The sequence below is a fragment of the Apaloderma vittatum genome, unplaced genomic scaffold (genome assembly GCF_000703405.1).
Source record: "Apaloderma vittatum isolate BGI_N311 unplaced genomic scaffold, ASM70340v1 scaffold4589, whole genome shotgun sequence".
NCBI classification, from domain to species: Eukaryota; Metazoa; Chordata; class Aves; order Trogoniformes; family Trogonidae; genus Apaloderma; species Apaloderma vittatum.
The window spans coordinates 20,910-30,187 of record NW_009733390.1 but is presented as its reverse complement, the minus strand read 5'-3'; positions in this window follow the sequence as shown (position 1 = coordinate 30,187).

The window sequence follows — 9,278 nt, the reverse complement described above, 5'->3', positions numbered from 1 at the left end:
CCAACCTGAATTGTTCTATGATTCTATATAAAATATATATGTAAAAAATCTACTTAGCATCTGATGCTACTTTTGGAGAACTAGGTAAAAGAATATCAACTTCCCATAGCTGGGATCACTAGGCAAAAGTCTGTTGCCAGTGTACCCAGAAGTTAAAACTCCATACTTATTTTGGTTGTTCCTGTCCTTAAAATGTGTTTCACCCATTCAAAGAGGCAAATTGGAGAGTGTTTTGGGTTGGAAAGGTCCTCAAGGTCATTTCGTTCCAACCCCCTGCCCTGGGCAGGGACACCTCCCACTAGACCAGGTTGCTCCAAGCCCCATCCAGCCTGGCCTTGAGCACTGCTAGGAAAGGCTTTCCCCAGCTTCCCTGAGCAACCTGCGCCAGTGTCTCACCACCCTCACAGAAAATAATTTCTTCCTAATATCTAAATCTACCTTCTTTCAGTTTGAAACTACTACCCCTTGTCCTATCACTACACTCCCTTATAAAGAGTCCCTCTCCTTGAAAACAAATAAAAATAAACCCATGAAGTTAATGGGGTTCTGGCAGATAATATTTAGCAAAGGATAGTATAGCTTCAGTTTCCCTGTGCCATAGCCAAGGTATGGCTAATTTTATGGTTAAACAAAGTTCTGAAGGTACAAGCTTACCAACTCACTACAGCACTTTGGATTCTCTGGGATCAATGGAAGAATTCCATGCAAGTTTTAAAGAAAAGAAAATGGGCATGACTGATAGATGATCTTACCTGGGTCTCAGCTACAGGTCTCAAAGTCTTGACTAAAACTGGGACGGAACAGCAGACAGAGGTTGGACAGAAAGGAGGTGCAGACAATGGGTCAGAGAACAGCTAAAAAAGTTTGGTGGCATACAGAGACCCATACATAGAATCATAGAATGGCCTAGGCTGGAAGGGACCTTAGAGATCATCTAGTCCAACCTCCCTGTCATGGGCAGGGACGCCTCTCAACTAGATCAGGCTACTCAAGGCTCCGTCCAACTTAGCCTTGAACACCTCCAGGGAGGGGACAGCCACAACGTCTCTGAGCAATTTATTCCAAAGTCTTGCCGCCCTCGTACTGAAGAATTTCTTCCTAAGATCTAATCTAAATCTATTCTCCTTCAACTTAAACCTGTTTCCCCTTGTCCTGTCAGTGGACACTCTTGTAAAAAGTCCTTCCCCAGCCTTCCTGTAGGTTCCCTTCAGGTATTGGAAGGCAGCTATTAGGTCCCCCCGAAGTCTTCTCTTTTCCAGACTGAACAATCCCAGCTCCCACAGCCTGTCCTCGTAGCAGAGGTGCTCCAGCCCCTGGATCATCCTTGTGGCCCTCCTCTGAACACGCTCCAACAGATCCATGTCCCTCTTATGGTGGGGACACCAAAACTGGATGCAGTATTCATGAACTTTTTACTTTGAAACAAAACCATTAAATGCAAATAAAATATTTTATGTTCTTTTTTAGGCTTGCTACATTCATTCTTAAAACACACAAAAAATACTTGGAATCCAGGAAGGGACAACACTGAATAACAAATCAGAGCCTTGTTGCTGACAGAAATTTAACATGTGTAACTGGACTTTCTTAAAGCTCAAAACCACAGTACTATTGCATTCATGGACACAGGGTTTCCTAAGACAGAGTGGGACTAACGTGTTTCCAGTTTATTTCTAAACTGCATGGGCCACATGGTGTTACACCGTGACTTCTGAATCAAAGCCTCAGTTACAGAACAATAGGAAAGAGTTTCTTATGGGATATGTACATATGAGAAAATAATACACACTAGAAAATTAATAGAGCACACTGTTACATTTTACAGCATTTGCTGTAGAAGTCTCCTTCCAGAATTTCCCAAGGAACTGCAGCCTTCTGAGTTTTCTGGGCTTGCCCATCCATAGGGTTGATACACTATAAACAACACTTACCACGATGTAATGTTTAGTCAAAACAGAGACTGATGTGGTGCATCAGTGAGACATCAAGGCTGGGAAGAATAATAAACATTGAAGTTGTCAGCAAGCATCTCCAAATGAGTTACGAACTTCAAAAGGGACTGCATTTCTTAATATTTAATAAACAAGTGATAACTTTCATGACACCATCTCCACTTCAGATGAGGTTAGGAAGGTTCTGGCACCGTGGCTGCTTCCGGTGAGGTTATGAAGCTGGTTTCCACTGGAACAAAAGGGTATAGAAACAGAGGGGAAAAAATTCCCTCTAGAACATGCCATAGACCTCAAAAACATGACTTTCATGGTCTTCCTTTACCCTGCAGCTGGAAGAGTAACTCTGGCCCAAACCGTCTGTGCAGGGATGCCGACCTACTTGGTCCATGTGCCGTGGCCCCTGCAACAACGGAAAAACTCACCTCTTGAAACAGAAAAGTAAGGACCTTTCTAATAATGAGGTTACTTGAGAAAGAAAAATCTGCTTGAGAGAAAGCAACTACTATTATTTTGAGGGCAAACTAACTGTATTTTTTATTTATTGGGAAGTTTCACAAGTGAAATGCTCCTTAGATTTTTCAAATTATACAGAGAGAAGCAATCAAAATACAGTTAGGATTTTCTTTGAAATCAGCTCTTTTTATAGGCATCAGATGAAGCCACTGAAGCATTTAACATTTTGTCCTACATGGATAGCAAGTAAAATTTACACTTGAGCAACATTCACTATGCAGCAGTGTTAAGAAACCCAACGTAGACCAAAATAGGTTAGTCTGAGTAGCAGAACTGGGCTGTGTAGATGTGATTCTTCATGTGGAGTAATTTCTTTGCTTTTGTTTTACCTTTTTTTTTCTACATAGCATAGTAAAAAAGAAAAAAAAGGAAAAAAAATCTTACAAGTTTTTCTATGCATGTGTGTCTCCTAAAATAGAAAAAATTGCAACAGATAATACAAAAATGATGAATGGAAAAGGAACTATGTTTGACCAAACTCTTTTTACTGTTGTTAAAAACGTAATTTCTTTTGCCCTGATGGCTGGCTTCTCATTTCATTCTCCTGAGATAGCCACTTTAATCTGTTAATTCCATTATTATTGCAGTTTTTGAATTTCCACAGACCTTGGGCATTTATTTAATGAAAACGAGATGGACAGAACCAGATCTCCAAGGAAATTCCAATGCTGAACAAAGTAGTTTTAGTAGCTCTTTCTTCTGTACCAGAGCTGACCCTGTATCGTCTGCTTTGGTTTGGTGGCAGGACAGCTAGTGATGCCACCTCCCTCGGGAAATGGCCAAAGACGATCTGCTCTTACCTCCAATAGTCTGATGAACTCACACAGTGTGTGATGCACATCCAGCTTGTTTACTGAGCTGACAGACTACCCTGAACATGTTCAGTGACAAACCTTATTTCTGCTGTTGAATTGGACTTACGAATCAGACTCAAAAATGATTTTAAGAGGATCTGGAGTCAACTTAGACTGTGCCTCCACTCCCTGTAGGAAGGCACTCCTCAGAAATCCAAGCCATACTAAAATGAATATTTAAGTTTATAATCTTTATATGAGTTTTTCTAAAAGCCGGGTAAGCTTACCAGGCTACTGGACAAAAGGAAGATCATTATCTCTTTTCCAGACTGTCTTCTGTGTGTGGCTCAAACAATTAGGTATAGACTGGGATGCTTAGAAACAGAATAGGTGCCAATTCTCCAAACTGCCACAGACCTTAGACGTGATCTAAGAATCTGCTTGCTCAAAAATGCCAAATGCAGCAATTCTGGGGACAGCCATCAGCAGATACTTGGGTCCCTTAGATATTGCACTTAGGTATCCAAGGTATCCCTAAAGGCTTGGGTGGAGCTAGATTCTGGCTTCTAATCTTCTTCCAGATGACAATGTCAGCTGAGAGAATTGTGTTCTCAGGACCTCCCTAAACATATCCTGCATACCAACGGCTATAGGGAGAAACAAGGAACTTAATTTCTCAGATAGACAGAGAGTTTCAAGGTCCATTTCAGGGGCAAAAGAAACTATATTGGTTTTGCACCACCACAGCACTCTGCAGATCTGCCTCCATCCATTACAGGGAGTTCTACAGGACTCTATAGTGACATAAATTTACTTATTAAAAATGCTAGAAAGAAGTCTTCAAATCTCATAGTTTTAAATACCCTGAAGTAGTATTTCCTGTATCTGTGGTTTTGGTATACCTGCATGTTCATGATAGCCTAAAGACAGCATTCCCAGATCTCTTTGGAAAATAGTATTTTATAACCTTAGCCCTGTTGGTAAGTATGTGACATCAGCTTCTAGGAGCGTGTAGCAGGACTCTTGCTAGTTATCACTCATTTTCCAGGATGTATTTTGCAAGGAGACAGTACTTAAGACAGATGGGCTCTTGCACCGTTAAGAGTTTCTGTGGATCAGAATTTAAGTGTGAATCTAATTGTGAATGAAATTAATTCTAGTTTAAAACTCACAAACAGGCAAATCGTGCTGCTGTACTGCAGCATTATGTAAGATGTTTGTTAAATGCACATTCTTTAATCAGTAGATGAGTGTTCATTGCAACTTTTCTAGTTAGATTTACCTGAAAGTCAACTGCTTAAAGTTCCAAATCCTCCCTCTAGGTTAAAAATGAAAAGAAACTGTTTATTTTAGTATTCTAAAATGGAGTACATTCTTCTTGAAGTCAAAAATAGGAGAGAGTAGGGAGATGATTATAAATAATTTGATCACAGTAGTGGGTTGCACTGATGTCAGACTCAGTAAAGGCCTATCGTAGAAGGCAACATAGTTACATTAAATCTAATTAACGTACTTTGTAATATACTCAGATTAAAAAAAAAATACATTATTTGCATAAACTTTTGAATTCACAGTTAAAACAGGGAAAGCCATCATTTCAAAACAAAAACTTCTGTTGCGTTTCAGCTTAACATGCCTCTCATTTAATTTTTTAAAAATCATTTTGAAATGAATGCTCAAAGTCAGTGCTGCTGATAGAAGCCTGAAATACTCTGACATATTTATAATATAAAGTTGTAGTTCAAAACTTTCAGTGGGACTGTTGGTTTTTTACTTGCTGTAGCTAGAAACTGTTTCAATATTCTTCCAAATACTGAATTATTAATACTCTCTCAGTCTCTTGCATTAGATCATGTTGCTTGAACTATATGTAGCAGATTTTCAGTTAGATTTAATCATTTTACTTAGGTGAGAAACCATTTCTTTGTTCTTGCTCTGTACAACCTTTTTTCCATTGCATTCTTTATGGAGAGAAAGACTGAGAAAAATTAGATCCAAGGTGTAATTCTGATGAAACAGAAACATTTTACTCTGATAGCAGTTGAATTGACATATTTCCTTGAAAGACAATTAATCCTCTCATGTCTTTTATTGAAACTAGAAAGAAAACCATGTTTTTAACTATACAAGCATAACTTTCTCAAGATGTTTACAGCACTCAACAGTGCTGTGCATTGCAGTATTGTAGCTTTAGTTTATTGCACTTTGTTTCTGAAGCGTAGCTTCCAACTACATAATTTTCCAGTCAAACTATTCAGTAAAGTGATAATTAAAATAAAACTCTCTTGCCTCTAGTCATAGTTTCTCTTAATTCCATTCCTCTGAAGCTTTTCTTCAGGATTTTTCCATTTACCTACTAGACAAGTACACAATTACAGAGGAGGAAAGCAGGGCGGGAAGGGACAGAGGGACCAGATTTCTTGTTCGTGGGTGTCATTTCTACCGTCTGTCTACAAACGAGTGCAAAGTTATGGTTGTATAAAATTGTAAATTTACTTTTCTAACATACTGCTAACTCACTATAGTTTGTCAAGAGACAGCAAACACCGGCAGTGTTTGTACCAGTACGAAACGTTTAGTAACAGCAGCAAGCACATAAAATTTGGAGGCAAAATGTAGTGACAAGTGTATAAGACGTTAAACTCTCCTTTGCTTGTTGAAGAGGTAAGCCAATAAACACTAATTCCTAGCCAAAACTGCTCCTCTACCTTTAGTTAAAATCATGTTGAATTGTGATGAGGCCTACAGAACAGCAGATACATGTGCAGCACTAATTCCAACCGTACAACCGGATCCAAAAACATCAGTTTCTCCTTCCCGCAGGCATGAAACCTACTGAGGCTTTGGCAAGACTGTAAAGGTTAATAAAGCAGGTGAGCAGCACAGGCTCTTGATATGCCAGTGACTTGCCTGGTAATCTCTGGTGTATAGTCTATCAAACGGAAAATAAATCTGTAGCTACAATACTGTCCACAGTGAAGTTTCACTTTTAAAGTGCTTTTAGATCATGTTGCGGGTTAGGGCTGGGCTGGTCACTACACACGGACAGACGCTCTCTAACCCGCTCTCCTGCCCCAAACGGGAAGGAAAAGGGAATGAGGCAGAGAGACTTACGGGTTAGAAAAGAAAAAAAATTAAACAGCTTTAACTAAACAATAATGGAAATAATACTGAAATGATAAAAATAAAAAACTATATACAACTCACTCAGTCCTCATGTGTTGCCTGGTCTGGTCGAGAGGTGGCATCCCTGCCCATGGCAGGGAGGTGGGATTAGATGATCTCTAAGGTCCCTTCCAGCCTAGGCCATTCTGTGATAACTATGTAAGAGGCCATGCACCGGAGAGCTGTTAACCAGAACCAGTACAGCATCCCTGGGCTGCAGTCACCGTGGCTGAGGTATAGCGTGGACAAACATAAAATATCTTCTGTAACAGAGCTCAGAGATCTGCAGGAGTTTGGCTGCGATGGTCTGCACCTCTGCGCGCTCTGCAAAGCCGGTGCTTGGCGGGCAGTAAGCTTTCCCTGCTGCACTAACGACACTGCCAGCAATTCCACTGGCAATGGAATAGCAGAAGAAAATTTTTCTTTTGTCAAGAAAGGTTGGACCAGATGATCCTTGAGGTCCCTTCCAACCTGGTATTCTACGATTCCATGAAAACAGTTACGTGGGAATTTCTGTGTCCATTTATATAGTGCTGCTCTACAATTTCAGTTAAAGGGAATCACTCATCTTCTGTGTGTTGGTGAGACATAAAGCATCAACTCACTGATTTCAAAGGACACACCTGTGCAACTCTTGTTCATGCTGATGAGCACTTGCAAAATTTAATTCAATGGAGTGATGTTAAAAAGTCCTTCTATAACCAGATTAGCAGTGTTAAATAAAGCAACCATGCAAGTCATCCTCTGATAACAGGAGATGTGTTTTTATGTCCAGAAATTCTTTCTGTTCCCAACTATATTTTACTGGCACTACATTGTTACGAAAAACCACAATCACTTCCTTGTTTATAAAGCATGTTGTATATTGTATGGAAATATTTCCCGTTGAAAACCCATAGAGCTAACTCAGTAAAACCAAAGTAACTTGGGGTTTTCTGAACTGCAAAACCACAATTTTGGCCCACAAAATTACATCTATTGAAGCTGGTTAAATCTAGTCCTGATTCATTTAGATTTGAACTGGCTGTTGTCATGTATTTCCTTTCAAATTAGCTACCAAGCATTGGTGTGTCACATTCCTGTAATACACAGATGATCAAGAAATTTTTGCTGGAAGCATCACTTACCTTACTCCTAACAATCCCTTACAGTCTCTTACAATTCCTTACAAGCTGTCAGAAGCTGACTGTCCCTGGGGAGGGGGTCACATATGGCTGGGGACAGCCAAAATGCATCTGCGTGACATCTCTAACAAATATGCAAGAGAGGAATAGGAGTCCACTGGTCCTCTGGCTCCTGTGAACTTTTGTAGAGTTGGGAAACATCTGGCAATTAAATGATTTCTTCTCAGCAGCCACCAGAATACTGTCAAGGGGCTACATTGTTGCAAAGGAAAAATCCTCATAATTTTTGGCTATTAAAATCTTCTTAAAAACCGGCCCTCTCTGTAGCATGTTAGGCATCTGCATAAGGAAGCATCTAAACCCTGAAACTTCAGACCAGATAATTGTTTGCCTAACGCACCGTACTAGCCCAAAGCTATCTCAGACAGGGCCTCATGCTTCCTTTCTCTGTGCCTTCCTATACCTCAGCATTTCTAAATCTATAAAGATGTCGCATAACGTAACGTAGCAATCTTTAATTCTTGCGGCAATATAACAAAAAGAACTTACTTAAAAGAAATACAGCCAACTTCACACCCAATTCAAACTGTAGCCCAAGGGATGTACAAATAAACCTGGTCTGCAATCCAACCTAAACGTGAGCACTTCCTCTGCCTCCCACCTGGTATTTCAAAGCAATAGAAGCTTAGACGTTAGTATTTACTGGTTCTGTTGTAGTCAAGGCAGCCCCTAATTCAGGGATAGAAGAAAATTCAGGGATGAACCATTATAAAATCTAAGCTAGAAGGACCTTGTCAATCATAAGGAACCTAATTTCTGTAAGGATGAAGTCTTAAGCATGTCTGGAGAACTGGGCCCCCGTTATTTAGGTCCAAAGGACAAAATTTAACCAAAATAGTTGTACATCTTGGTTGGAATCATCATTGGCGAACTCGAATCATGGTAACACAAATCAAATCTTTAAGCTAAAGAAGGCCAAAACATTATAGAAACGTCCAAACAAAGTAATAAATGGGAATGAGGCAATTTTATCTCTTGCATTGATACCACTAATACTAGAAAACAAGTTCTTAGTTTAATTAAATTTTTAGCAATGCTGAGCAATTATAAATGATGTAGTTAAATGGAAAAATATTTAATATTATGATTGCAGCCACATTCTAATTAAAAGACAAGCATTATGCAAAGCACAAGCACAGCATTTATTTGTAGAACAGTAATGTCATTAGGTTGGGACAAAAGTTTTATTAACAACACAGTACCTCGCACAATGAATCCAAAACCTTACATGCTGGTACATTAGCTGCCCCCCGCAAACTAATAGAAAAATAATATTCTTTTGGTTACTAAACCAGGATCATGAGCGATCCCTGATGAACATTGATCCTTTAAGAAATTAAAATGAGCATCAAAAAATGAATTAGGAAATGAAAATGTACTCACTGTTTACAAACAGCTACCGACACTTAAGATGCTTCCCGCTTCCCCATGACTTCAGCAATGAGTTATTTTCCATTCAGTTATGCATCATATCGTGTTGCAAAAATATACGAAGCTCCACAAACTATAACACCCTAAAGTCATCAGCATTTTATTTAAGAATTATACATTGTAATGAACTTCAGTACAGCATACACTCAGTTGTAGAGCTTCAGCCACGCAATCTTTTTCCGTGATGTAGTACACAACCTAAAATCACAGTTCCATACACAATTTAAAAAAAAAAAAAA